The following is a 14,876-nucleotide window of genomic DNA, read 5'->3' as shown; positions in this document are numbered from 1 at the left end:
GAGAGTTGACTGGGAACTTCACCAGCCATCATTAAGTTTGTCCAAGTGACTTGAACAGGATCTTGAACAACACTGTGACTTGGCACCCACTTTTGTGCAAAATACTATAAGACACCACTATCCCCACACACCATTTAGAGCACTTAACATATGCTGGACAGTACGCTAGGTGTTTATCTCAATCCTTAAAAACAATTCTTGAAGCAGTATTACCATTAGTACTACTTTGCAGAGAAGAAAATTGAGGTTTGAAAGCATTAATTGCCATAGATCACCCGTTTTTTTGAAAGACCCTGGAGTTAAGAATTACTTTTACATTTTTTAAAGGTTATAAAAACAAAGAATAATGTGCAACAGAGATCATATATGGCCCCCAAAAGCCTAAAATATTTACTATCTGGCACTTAAAAAAAGAAGTTTACTGACTCTGCACTAGATTATGGAATTAAATAGTCTGATTCCAAAACAAATTCTCTAAATCAGGGTTTCTCAATCTTGGCATGGCTGACATTTTGGGTTGGATAATTAATTCTTTGTCAGTGGCATCCCTGAGCTCTGTCCACCGGATGCCCATAGCAGCACCCCTCCCCAACCCCAGCTGTGACAACCAAAAATGTCTCCAGACATTGCCAATATGGAAAAGCCTCCCTACCAACACAAAATAAGTCAAAGGGCTCAAAGACCCTCCTTTAATTTAGGCACAACTCCCACTATCTATTCCATGAAGACACAGATTTCCAGTAAACTTCTACTCTTAATTATTATTCATTAAAATTTATCAGGTATTTATGCTATTCTGATCAACTGTTACTATTTATATTAATTCAATCCAGAAGAAAATTACAACTTATAGAATTACAGGAAAATTTTTAAACTTAGTTCAATTTATAAAAGTTCAAATTACAAAGACATGTATGACAGAAATTAATAAAAAGCTTTCAAGCATAAAAATACATTACCTTAAGATAATATTCTGTGGAATGGGGGTGATAAAAAAGCAAAAACGAAGTAGTAAAATATAATATATTTTAAAAATGGATGGTGATATATCTAAAACTACAAGGATATGATACTCCACTGAATACAGGTAAAAGAATGATGTACCAATATTATATTAAAATGTCAGTATCAATACCATGTGGGAAATTGCATCCGTTTCAACTAAAGCCTGATGTAAAATGCTGTAAGTTAACCAAAAGTGTGCAAGAGGGACAGTTTTACAAAAATTATTTGGGGGTTCACAAGCAAATTAAAAGTACTGCTTTAAAAACCACTCACACTATAATACATGGCAAAGATATAATGGACATGGTCTGTCTCTGGCTCTTAGAAGCACCAAAATTTACTATCTTTTGTTAAGCTCTCTCTACGTGTGTCTGGAACCCTTCTAAAGTTATCAAATCTTCACTCTTGGAGGCTGATATTTGATTTTTAAAATGTTTTATAAATATGAGCAGTTTGCCTAAGACAAAGCTAGTAAATAATAAATCAGTTCATGGATCAGAAAATTATTTGTCAAGAAAATTAAATGAGCTCTCGCCTGTAATCCCAGTTACTGCAGAGGCTGAGGCCAGAGGATAGCGTGGGCCCAGAAGTTCAAGGTTGCAGTGAGCTATGATTGTACTACTGCACTCCAGCCAGCCTGGGTGACAGAGCAAGACCTTGTCTCTTAAAAAAAAAAAAAAAAAAAGAAAGAAAGAAAAGAAAAATGAAAATTAGATAAGCTGTATTTGATTCCAAAGCTAAAACTCCTACTATGTTTACAAGTCAGCAGAGTGAGGGAGGGTGAAAGAAAACCCAGAGTGACCCATGGTAGACAGTCATGTGGCTTAAGTCTTCAATAGGTAGCATTTGAAAGTAGAAGCAAGACATAATGAATGAATACAGCTAGAAGCAATATTTACCTTGGGTATACCTTTATTTCTAAGCTTATTTTACAGTGTGATGAAAGATTTCTTAAACAATGTGTGAATGGAGGAAACAAGATGGCTCCTGAGAAAGAAGAGTTTGCCTGTGTGTAGGGTGGAGTGGGAGGGCTAATTCCACAGGGTTGCTTAATAACCTTCCTTGCTTCATCTCCATCCTGAAGAGAGAAAAAGGTTACACAGGGAGAAGAGCCTGGATATCTAGAGGTTACATACAAGTCTAATGGTCAATTTTAGTCTAATATCTGGGGAATTTCAACACAGAAAGAAAACGGTTTATATTAAAATAACACATTTTTATTTTGTGACTGGGATTTGCTACTTCCTCACCAGTCTCACAAAATACATTTTACAAAAATAAGGATTGTAGGATGGTGACTTTAAAAAAAAAAAAAAACAACTCTATTCTATTCCTAAGCACAATTAAGCGTTGAGTGTCCAGAAAAGATAAAAACTATTATTACATGATTTCAACGAGAAGAGAAAGTCTTTGAAACGACAATCTGAAGTATTAAACAGTACCTACAACAGTGTTAACAGTCTTCGAGAACAAACCAAACTCTGTTCCTGGATACCAGTAGTTCACCTAAATTCTAATTTTTTTAACGTTCTAATAAAAGAAACAAAACACATTTATTTCAACATAACTAAATGTATGTGTGTGTCTTAAAAAAAATACACAAGGGCAAAGGTAAAATTCTAAATCAAAATACCTCGCAATTTAGTTCGACTCCATAAACACTGAAAGTAGTAACACCCTCACTTCACTCTCACTTAACAGTCAACATTACAAGTAGTTTTTAATAATGACGCATTTATCTCCCTAGAGATAGCTGAAGTTTACCTAACGCCTATTTGGCCCTTTACCAAAAAAGCTGAGGGGGCTTTGTCTATGGCCTGCATGCACTCTCTCCGTGGCATCCCACTCATTCTAGCCTGTTAGGGAAACCATACACAACCACGTTTCAGAGAGTGCCACAGGTGAAGCTGACCCGAAACCACATTACAGAAAGGCTTCCCGTTTCAAACAGGTCCAACAAACCCACCAAATGAAGTCCACGATGATAAAGAACCACGAATCAGAAAACAGTTCCATATGTCATTGGGTACAATATTCTAATACTTTTTCCCCGCACTTTCGGAAATTTCAAAGAAAAACTGCTACATTCTTCCACATCTGAGGCCATTATTTCAAACGCCGTTAACAACCTGGAACGCAAAGTCGTTACAGGATCATACAATAAAGCCAATCTCGAGGATCCTCCGTGGATTACTAGAGTACTTCTTTACAGTTAGCGAAAAACTGGGTCAGCCCTACAGTCACGCAATAATGTGCCGCGTCACGAACCTGCGCATTCCAAGGGAAACTTTTCTCAGGCCCACGGTCAAGTCCGAGGGATCCTCCGCGCAGCTCAATCCCTGGGAAGCACGCAGGGATGTTCTGTAAAGAGACAAATCACGCGCAGCCCATCCCAATACAACCTCAGTTGTTCCCGGGCCTCCTGGCAGAGCAAGGCTGCCGAGCCTGGACACTGCAGCGGGCGCTGCGGGGAGGGCGAAAGAACTGGGAGATCTGCGAACCCAAAGTAAACAACGCGGGTGGGGCCGGGAGAAGGATGAACAGCGATGCTCCGAAAAGGACCCCGCGACGCGAAGCGGGCGGGAAGGGCCCCCTCCAACTACAAAGTCCAAGGAGGAGAGGCCGAAGGTTCCCTAAGCACGACACCGGGGCGGGGGAGGGGACGCAGAACAACTTCTCAAACTATTCTCTCACGAAATCGCTCCCTTCCTGAGACCTGGATGAGGCCCCGGCCGCCTCCGCCCTCGTCCCGCGACCCTCGCCGGCTCTGCCTCCCCGCGGGGTCCGCGGGCCCCCGGGGCGCTCACGCCGCCCACCCAGGGGACCGCGCAGGGGTGAACTCCCCGCCGCCCCACCCGCGCCTTCCAGACCTCGGGCGCCCCGGCGTCGCCTCGAGAGCTCCCCGCGAGGCGGCCCGGGCCAGCTCCAGCTCCCCGACACGCGTAGCCGCTGGGCTGGCCGCGGGTCGGTCCCGAGGTTTCCAAGGCCTCGCGCGCGCGCTCTCCGGGACCACCGAGACGTTCCAGGCCGCGCGCTCTCGAGCGCTCCCCGTCACGCGACTGAGCCGCCCCGCCCGTCGGCCTCGCTCCCGCCACGGGGCCCGGAGCGCGCCGCCGCCGCAGCCTCGGTCACGCCGCCCGTGGTCACGCGCGCGTCTTAACCTCAGACTGGCTTCTGCCCACTCTGACCTTCTAAATGGTACGTGGGAGGACGTCCGTCCTCTTGGAACAGTCACCGTAACACTCTAGAGAGGGAGAAAACAAGCGTGGGCGGCAGGCGAGAGAGAAACTCGCGAGCCAGCGGCTCCGCGCGACCCCCAGGCACGGTCCCCTGCGGCCACGTCGGTCGTTCTGCGCCTGCGCAATCTCTTTCTCCCCTGCGTAACGGAGGCCTCGGGAGAGACTAGAAGCGAGTGTGGGCAGTGAGCGCTTGTAGCCGCAAGAGGGAGCGCTGGGCACAGTGCACGAGGGACAACAAAGGCTGACAGTCCCCTCAATGTCTCTGCAGCCTGAGCTTTGGGACTTCTGTATCCAGAGCATAATTTCCAAAAGCCCGCCTGCACCACATGTTTTAAGTCTCGGAGTGTATGTGCGCTAAAAGTCTATCACTATCATAAAAATGTTAATTCCTCACTCCACGATACAAAAGTAATTGTGCCAATACTATTTAGGATTATGGAAGGCTAAAAGAGAAAAATCAAGATGAACATACTTTACCTCTCTTGACAAGTGTTTTTAAATCAGTAAAATATTGAAGATGAGAGACTTTTAACTCCTCAATAGGCCTGCCTTAGGGGAAAAAAAGAAAAGAAAAAAAAAGAAAAAGCAGTGTGTACTTGCCCTGAGCATTTAGGACCAGTTTTGTTGTTGTTGTGTTTTGTTTTGTGACAGAGTCTTACCTATTGCCCACGCTGCAGTGCAGTGGCATGATCTCGGCTCACTGCAACCTCTGCCTTCCAGGTTCAAGCGATTCTCATGCCTCAGCTTCCAGAGAAACTGGAATTATAGGCGTGCACCACCACTCCCATCTAATTTTTGTATTTTTAGTAGAGTCGGGGTTTCCCCATGTTGGCCAGGCTAGTCTCCAAGGCTTGACCTCTAGTTGTCCAGGCTGGTCTCGAACTTCTGAGCTCAAGTGATCCGCCTGCCTTGGTTTCACAAAGTGCCAGGATTACAGGCATGAGCCACCCATCTTGACAGTAAGACCACTTAAGTGACTTTCCTAAGGATTTCAGTGACTTATTCGCGATGAATTAATCAGATTAATTCAATCAAGATTAATTAGTGATAGGGACTATTGGACGGGAAGAGGGTTTTAAATTTTAAACTGGGAGTCATTTGATACTTCCCTCAAATCTCAAAAAAGTAGCAGCAAGTCATCCCAAAAGACAAAACCTTTATTAATATATTAATTTATTAATACAGTGGTTTCAAAATGATTTTGCTTTTATACCACCAAAGGAATCCCAAAAGACTGTGACTGTGTTCTTTCTTCCACGTTTTTGGGTTGACCGTCAAAATTTCTCATCTGACTTAAATAGTTGCAAAAGAGGCAACTTCTGTTTTATTGTAAATTAACGTTTTAAAATAAAAGTTATATAACTTTTAAATGTAGCCAGTGGAATCTAAATACCAATTTAATATATAAGGTCATCAATTTTTAAAACTACGTGAACAAGCTTTTAACAGAAGGAAATTTTACATCATGTCTTCTTGAACTCATATTTTCATTCCATATTGTGAAATTGTATCCCAATGTCATATTTCTTTAGTCTTGCAAATATTGGCCAGGCTTGGTGGCTTGTGCCTGTAGTCCCAGCTACTCCCAAGGCCAAGGTAGGAGGATTCCTTGAGCCTAGGAGTTTGAGACCAACCTGGGCAACATGACTAAACCCGTCTCTACAAAAAAAAAAAAAAAAAAAAAAAAAATTTAGCCCAGCATGGTGGTGTGCACCTGTAGTCCCATTATTCCAGAGTTGGAGGTGGGAAGATCACCTGAGCTGGGGACAGTGACTGAGATTTTACCACTGAACCCCTTTTTGGGCAACAGAGCCAGACCCTGTCCCTCCCCACCCCCACCAAGAAAAAAAAGAAAATCTTTTATTAGTCATCTACTCTACTTCTTTACATTTAAAAAGTATATACATTTAAATACAATTTTAAAAATTTCCAACAGCCATAAAGATGAATGTATTTAAAACTTGTAGACTTTCTATACAAAAAATTGTTATGTATAGAAAACCCTGAAGAGTTTACTACGATACTGTTAGAACTAATACATGAGTTCATCAAGAATTCAGGACAACAGATCTACATACAGAAATCAATAATATTTCTATGTACTAGCAATGAACATTTCAAAAATGAAATTAATTCCATTCATAATATCAAGAAGAATAAAATACTTAGAAATAAATTTAATAAGTGCAAGACTTATATGCTGAAGATGATACAACATTGTTGAAAGAACTTAAAGACCTAAATAAATGGAAAGACAAACCATGTTAAAGGGTTGAAACACTTAATATTGTGAAGATGGCAGCACTCCTTGAATGGACCTACAGATGCAAAACAATCCGGTCAAAAATGCAAATGACTTTTTTCCAGAACTTGGCAAGCCAATCCTAAAATTCATACAATCCAGGGAAATATAAGTGCCCAGAATAGCCACACGCACACACACACAAGTCTTGAAAAAGAAGAGTAAAGTTGGAGGACTGACACATTCCACTTTCAAAACTTATTACAAAGCTGCGGTAATCAAGTCAATGTGGTTGATTTTTGTTTTCTGAGATATATTTATGTTCACAGTAGCTTCCATGTATGGTTAAGTTACTGCTGGCCATAGTGGTCTACTGCTGACTTCTAGGAATATTCATACTACTGACTGCAGAATTGCCTGGTACCCTAATAGAAAGACACTGGCCAGGCATCGTATTGCTTTCTGTTTGTGTCCTGCAGTGCCCAGTACCACTAGGATGTGGGAGGGGAAGAAACAAGGTGTAAAGTGGATGGGGCTGGAAGCTAATCTGTGGAAAAGTACAAGCAAAGGATTTGGTTTGCTCATCAGTACCTGGGCAAAACCTATATTAGTGGTCCTTCCAAATTTGGTAACAATTGTGAAAATTTGCGATACTCTTTTTTTTTTTTTGAGACGGAGTTTCGCTCTTGTTAGCCAGGCTGGAGTGCAATGGCACGATCTCGGCTCACTGCAACTTCCGCCTCCTGGGTTCAGGCAATTCTCCTGCCTCAGCCTCCTGAGTAGCTGGGATTACAGGCACGTGCCACCATGCCCAGCTAATTTTTTGTATTTTTAGTAGAGACGGGGTTTCACCATGTTGACCAGGTTGGTCTTGATTTCTTGACCTTGTGATCCACCCGCCTCGGACTCCCAAAGTGCTGGGATTACAGGCGCGATACTCTTAATACTGAATTATGAAGCTGAACTAAGTTTTCCTAAATTATATTAAAAAGCTAATCTTGATAAACCATGCTAGAGGAAAAACTGTATTATCTATTCTATCTGTGGAATATATTGCAAAATCATTTTTATATGAAGAAGCAATCAGAGCATAGAGCCAAGAAAGGTAGGGAAAGGTATAATGGGATGTGCTGAGCACCTGAATAATAAAATGATGTTATTTTTCTGGATTTTGTGGTATCTGTAGTAGTCGTCGGCTTTTTAAAACTCATAATTTTTAAATTCACTTTTTAATTCATTTCCTACAGAAGGCCATCCAAAGTGTAAAAGCTGCAACCATCGCAAAACTTGGATCTGCTTAGGCCCAAGGGGTACTTGAGATCAGCAGAAAATAATTGCTTATATTTGGAAACATGTAAAAAAACATTTTTAACATTTAGTATATCTTACTGAGGTAAAACAAGGCTTGAATTATCAAATCAGACTGACAAGAATCAGAGGTTTTACCCCGTCACAAGAAAATAATGGCAGTATCCAAAACCACTAACCCGGCTCCTCACGTCTTCCCCAAATTTGTCAGAACACACTCTGGCTTAGCTGTAGCAGGTGAGGTCTCTGAGTAAGCTATGCCAGTGATCACTTAAAAAGATGGAGCTCTTTCAGTCAGGAACTGTCTGTATTTTGTACTGAAATAATTGTATGGTAGACACTGACAGTTCCCACTGGGCCATTCCATGTGTTAATATATCCATCAATTCCAGGTTTATTTACCTTATGCCATTGAGACAGACCAGGTATACCCTACTAAAAAGCATTTCATAGACAAGGACTCCCCATTCTCTTTTTACCAGGATATACCTTGCTTGTTTACAAGGAGATTTGACTTGGTCATTTCCACCTGGCCATCTCAGGCTAGGAATAATTAGCTATAGACCAGCCTTTATCACTTAACTTCTAACTTATCTCCCCTGTCTTTTTTCTCACCACGTTCTTCAAAATAATAATAATAATTCTCTAAAAATAGTGAATAACTGTGGCTGAGATTTTTAAAGGAAAATTACCATCATACCATTATAGAAGAGAACAATATTTTGAAATTTTGGCACTCTTGGGGCTTTTACCCCTGGGCAGTGCACCAGAGTAAGATTTAGGAAGCTGAGGGCTGTGTATTTCTTGTGCAGAGTGGGAGAAGTTTTAATGTGAAAGGAGGAGTAGGAAAAGACATACTAAGAAATAGCACATAAGAAACTAAGATCTGGATATTGATTATCTTATATCACTGTAAATTTTCTGCATACCTCCAGTGGTATGCATACCGCCGTCAGATATTTTTATATCACATACTTGTAGTGGAGGGTCTGGGACCACTAGTTCTAAAATTCAAGAGCCCGAGTTTGAATCCATCTTTATTTACAGTTGTTGCCACTTAACCCCTCTGATCCTATTTTCTCATCTGTGATATGGGGATGTGATAATAGAATCTGCCTCACAGGGCGGTTACCTAAATTAATGGAAGTAACTCATTTAAAGTTGGCACTCAAGCCAGGTGCAGCAGCTCACGCCTGTAATCGCAGCACTTTGGGAGGCTGAGGCAGGAGGATCACTTGAAATCAGGAGTTCAAGACCAGCCTGGGCAACAAAGCAAGACCTCATCTCTAATTTTGAGGAAAAAAAAAAAAAAGTTTGGACTCAATAAATATTGGTAGTAATATATGAATTTCTTCTCTTCTTGCTGATTTTCTTTAATGATTAGCAAAGAGCAATTTGGTTCTAAGCAAATCTGAATTTTTTTTTTAAAGTTTAATTGTCTTCCTTAAGATTGATGAAGTTATTTTCTATTGGCAAATAATTTACTTCACTGTACCAAAAATGGTAACTATGAATACTATTGTAACCCTGTCACAGTGCCATTAATAAAACAGTAATATTGTACATAACATTATTTTAATAACATAAATGTTCTCTGGAGAAAAATCTAATTGTTAACAGACTTTAGGAATGATATAGGCCTATTTGGGTTTTAGGCATGCAATATCCGTTATACTTACAAATCCTGAGTGATTATGCCAAAGACTTTTATGCAGAAGCCTGTAGTTTAGTTAGATGAATGTGCTAAAAGTTTCATCATAAATTATGCTAGATTCAATTTCATTCAGGTTGTCATTTCTTTTATTCACTTGCTGAAAAAATATTATTTTTTCTTTTCATCTATTATATAATATTGTCAGTGGGTTTTGGAAAACCCAGAGAGTATATCACATAATGATGACTATCATTAAAATGAGAAATGTTCAATTTACTTTAGTCATTAATTGAGTTAGATGTCAGGATATCCATATCATGAAGTGAACTTAGGTTATCACTAGTGATATAACCTAATTGCTCCAAGCTCATGTCCAGATCAGTGGGATGACTTGGTGTAAACTAAAACTCCTGGTGAGTACATTATGTTAAGGACTAATGTGTTGATAATGGTCTAAAAGTTCTATGTGAGAGGTTTCCGACCTGTGATCTCATTACATTTTTCTTTCTTAAACTCTACATTATATGAAAAACATGCATTTGACAGAAGACCAATAATTGTGATTTTCTTAGTAAAGTGTAACTTTCCTCTTACCAAATATAGTGGCTGATGGTCAATCTATTTGTTATAGCGAACCCCAAGTTTCTCTTCAAAGAATCAGTATGTCAGTATGTTCAGCTCTCTTATTCTTTCCCTATTTTAAAGTTTAACTTCCTTGTAATTCCAGTAAACAACCTTCTCCACCAGTTCTAATCAGTAGTTTACATCTGTTCCTTCCCCCACTTGCCCCCCGCCCCACCCCCAGCTCCATCCTGACTCATTCTGGTCACCTGTTCCAGTGACCTTCTTTGACCAAGTCACCCCTGGCTGCCGGCTCTGACCCACCGTAACCATCCTTCCCACCAAAACAACCATCCTGCCATTCCAGCTCAGACCCCTGCTCTCTTTAAAATAGCCAGCTGGGATTAGTCTAGCTTGTGTGGTCTACCCCTAGCCAATAGGACACAGCAGTAGGGAAGACCCCTGTTGGGCATGAGTACCTCTTGCCACCTTGTCCAAGGGTGCAGCTGCCATTGCTCCATCTGTGAGCCTCACCCTTCTGTAGAAGTAAATTGCCTTGCTGAGAGGATTTATCTTCAAGTGTTATTTCTTTTGCAGCATCAAAATTTTACTTATATTGATTAAAAACGGAAAACAATTTCTTTAACATTTCTTACTAACCTATGACTTTGTACTAGTTAAATTGTACTTTTTATATTATGTTATAAATAGGCTAATGGGTTGGCTATCTTATTTTCTGCTATATGTATAAAAGAGTGGTGGAGTGGGATTTAAAACCAGACACCGGCTGGGGGCGGCAGCTCATGCCTATAATCCCAGCACTTTGGGAGGCCGAGGCGGGTGGATCACGAGGTCAAGAGACTGAGACCGTCCTGGTCAACATGGTGAAACCCCGTCTCTACTAAAAATACAAAAATTAGCTGAGCATGGTGGCGCATGCCTGTAGTCCCAGCTATTCAGGAGGCTGAGGCAGGAGAATTGCTTGAACCCAGAAGACGGAGGTTATGGTGAGCCGAGATCGGGCTATTGCACTCCAGCCTGGGTGACAAGAGTGAAGAGTGAAACTCCATCTCAAAAAAAATAAATAAATAAAAATAAAACCAGACACCAAATGTCTTCTTAAAAATAACTGCATTCCTTTAGGAAAATACCTTGGTAAGCCACCTATATTCAAGACAACTCCCCAAGGACACAGGCAAAATCAGACAAAGAAATCAAAGAATACTTACGCAGCATTTTGTAATACTGTCACTATATTACAAATGAGCAAAGATTTGCATAAGTGGAGGAGGAGGGAATGAGAAGCAATGAAAACTGAGAAGAGGCCGGACCTGTAGCTCATGCCTGTAATCCCAGCACTTTGGGAGGCTGAGGTGGGAGGATCACTTGAGCCCAGAAGTTCAAGCCCAGCTTGGGCAATATAGGGAGATCCCGTTTCTACAAAATAAATAAATAAAAATAAAAATTATCCAGGCATGGTGGCACACACCTGTAGCTCCAGCTACTTGGGAGGCTGAGGTGGGAGAATCTCTCAGGCCTGGGAGGTCAAGGCTGCAGTGTTCACACTTCTGCACTCCAGCTTGAGTGACAGAACCAGAACCTGTCTCAAAAATAGAAAAAAAATAATTGAGAAGAGAGGAAAAGTCAGGTAACATGATAGATTGACAAAAGACTCGAAATGAAGTTTACAAATTTTAATTTGAGGTTGCTTTTGCTGTTGTGATAGATGAAGCCTACATTTTCTGAATACTTTAGAGCAGTTTGCCAAAAAATGCTGTGTTTTGTCTTGTTTTGTTTTGCTTTGGCTAGAAATGTAGGAAAAAGGTTCACCATTCATCTTGTCTATATGGTACAGAGCAAGACAAATATGTAAAGAATGAGACCAAGAATGATGCTGCGAGAACCCATGAACTGGACTCCTTACGGAAAGGAGATACTCAGAACCCGAGACATGCTTGAGACTGTAAGCCCCTGGGGAGACTTTTGGACATTTTGAAGAAGGCATTAGATTTTCTAGGAGAGGTAGGAATGGAAGCTCAAAGCAAATGTCAGTGCCCTCCAGTCAAATACAACCAAGAGGCCAGAGGTTTTAGCAAACTGGGTTTATTACTCACTGAAGTGAGGGAGAACACATACCATGGGGAGTTAGGAGACATCTTGGTAAAGGGGTATTAGAAAGGCCTCCTTACAGCTCTTGGGCTTGTGTTAGGTGATTTTGGATTGGTATAAGGAACTGGGCTTTGCTCTGGGTTGGGCACTGTCAGAAATCAGGAGTAATTCTATGATTGGAGATTTTAAACCTATCTAGAAGGGAAGATGAGAGCCACACCAAACCTGTAATTAGGAAAGAAGCAGCAGTCGGTCATATTAGCCAAAATAGGTGCATGTTTGGCCATTTCTGTGGTTTCGACAACATGCGTGTACTCTGTTCAGACATGATTTCAGAGTGGTTGTGTTTTTGTCTTGATCCTTCAGTAGTCACAGAGTGGCCTTGTCTGACCTGCACGTTCTGTGAATTGTTTATGTTCAGTTGGGTAACTCCAATTGTGAGCATGGTCTTGGAGACCCATGATTCACCTCCAGCTGTATCTCTTCTTTGCAGCCGATTCTACTTTATGTGGATTCATTTCTTTAATCTTTTTTCACAAGAAAATAAATTTCAGTTTTGGCATACTGTTAACAATAGCTGGAGAGGAAACTAGACCTAGAAACAGAAAATGTACTTAAAGAAGACAGAGTAAAAGGAGAAATGTTTACAATAAAAATCTTGAGAGAGAGAAAGTAAGTCTGCTTTTTAGGACTGTATTGATTCATTCAGTTATTCAAACAATGTTTATTAAGCACCTGCTTCATATCAGGCAATTGGTTGATAATGGAGTCACAGTGATCTTTAGAACAGATGTGGGTATGTGGGTTCACAACACTTTGTGTTTTTGTTGTTTTTCTTTTTTGAGTCAGCGTCTTGCTTTGTTCCCAGGTTGCAGTGCAGTGAGACTATCATAGCTCACTATGGCCTTAAACTCCTGGGCTTAAGTGAACCTCCCACTTCAGCCTCCCGAGTAGCTAGGATTACGGCATGAACCACCACGCCTAGCTCTGCAACACTTATTTTGTAATAAGTTTTCATGGCAGAGCTGACTCTATACGATTCTGAGTGCTGGAAAGGAAATATGGAAAACACCCAAGAGGTCATATATCTGTTTTCAATATCCACATTATGTTGCTCTGAAATCTCAGTGAGGCCTGGAAAGGGACAGCTATTTTCAGTCAAAAAAATTTAAGATTTGGAATATGAAACAGCCCTGAAAATGACATACCAACCTGTCTCCTGTTACATCGTTACTTGCAGCAAAGCAAATTTATAAACATCTCATAAAACTGCAAAAGAATAAAATAATGAGAAGTTTCTAGTAAGTGTAAACAAAAAGTAAAATTCAAAGGTTCCCCTCAACCCTCTGAATGGACTTCCTCCTCAGCCAGGGCTCTTTTAAAATTTAACCTGAGAGACTGTTTCAGGCCATGATGGGAAGTGTGGGTCGATCATGACTCATTATCAGATTGGTGCAAATGTAATTGCAGTTTTTGACATTAAAGTAATGGCAAACCGCAGTTACCTTTGCACTAATCTAATAGCTCTTTGGCATGAACATCTACACAGACTTTAAGTCTGATAGGAAACACTTTACAACCTATTCTCTCTGAAACCTACTTACCTGAAGGCTTCCTTTGCAAATAAGAACTTGGGTCTCCACAATTCTTTGTCTTAACCCATACACCCCTTTCTGTTGATCCCAGGTCTTTAGACAAACTCAACCAACTGTCAACCAGAAAATGTTTAAATTTATCAATAGCCTGGAAGCCCTCCCACTTTAAGTTGTCTCACCTTTCTGAGCCAAACCAATGTATTTCTTAAATGTATTTCACTGCTGTCTCATGCCTCCCTAAAATGTATGAAACCAAGCTGCACCTCAACCACCTTGGGCACATGTTCTCAGGACCTCCTGAGGGATGTGTCATGTGTCATGGTCACTCGCATTTGGCTCAGAATAAATCTCTTCAAATATCTTAAAGAGTTTGACTCTTTTTGTCAACATAAGTAAAGGAGGATACATGGAAATTACACAGTAAGTGTTATTTACCAAATAAAAATTTGTGAGATCTCTTATATGTGTATTAAATGTGCTTCATTCTATTTCAAGAAGTGTAAAGATAAGCGCTTTTAAAGAGTTTTAATCATTATCCCTCAAACCTATTTTCCCCACCAACTTGTGAATGTCTTAATTTGGACACTCCTCCTCCACTTGAGAAAGGCAGCTGTCTCTTTCCTCATAAAGGCTGCACTTCCTAGGTTCTCAGGGTTGCAGTTGCTGCGGGGATCCAGGAAACTAGCAGCTAAGATCCCTCCTTGGGGTGGGGCAGAGCGTGAATTCTCCCACTCTTACCACCATGTATACCTAATCAGGATGCATAAGAAGAAGCCTTAGAGGATGGATGGTTGGCTTTATCTAGGACCTGCCTCCTAAGGAGGTAGTGCATGAGTGAAACTTGTAATTCTAGCCCCTCGCACATTGATGGCCATCAACCATGGGTTAGTTTTCTGGGAGTGTAGATTAGACATGACCGGTCACAAGTCATCTTTGCTGGTACAGAGGCGAGTTGATGGAAATAGTCATTTCCTTAGAAGAATGTGAAGGTATGGCCACCTTGGAACAAAGACCCTGAGGCCCCTGGTAAGGATCTTGTTGAAATACAGGATTCAGGGCAGAAGAGGAATGTCCCACGCTATGCAGCCTGTAGCAAGTCCTACCCACAGAACTTCTGTTTAAACACTGCTTGTCTTTTTATAAAAGGAACTTATAAGTGGAAT

The 14,876-nt window shown here is 41.0% G+C and overlaps 1 protein-coding gene across 10 annotated transcripts in view; it reads right to left on the bottom strand.

Annotated features, from left to right (window-relative positions):
* The window catches only part of SPART (spartin), a 37,409-nt gene extending 33,046 nt beyond the window's left edge, over window positions 1-4,363 (bottom strand). The window contains exons 1-5 of one of the 10 annotated variants that reach the window (XM_074387828.1): window positions 3,876-4,131; window positions 3,274-3,344; window positions 2,972-3,134; window positions 1,905-2,083; window positions 1,541-1,668 (exon numbers count right to left, since the gene is read on the bottom strand). The gene's annotated coding sequence lies outside the window, so the exon portion shown is untranslated. The other 9 variants (XM_074387829.1, XM_074387826.1, XM_074387827.1 and 6 more) reach the window with 9 other exon arrangements.
* Window positions 4,364-14,876: the final 10,513 nt, after the last annotated feature.

This window comes from Saimiri boliviensis, chromosome 16, assembly GCF_048565385.1.
Source record: "Saimiri boliviensis isolate mSaiBol1 chromosome 16, mSaiBol1.pri, whole genome shotgun sequence".
Lineage (NCBI taxonomy): Eukaryota > Metazoa > Chordata > Mammalia > Primates > Cebidae > Saimiri > Saimiri boliviensis.
The sequence above is the reverse complement of the archived record's forward strand: the minus strand, read 5'-3'. Positions and strand labels throughout refer to the sequence as shown.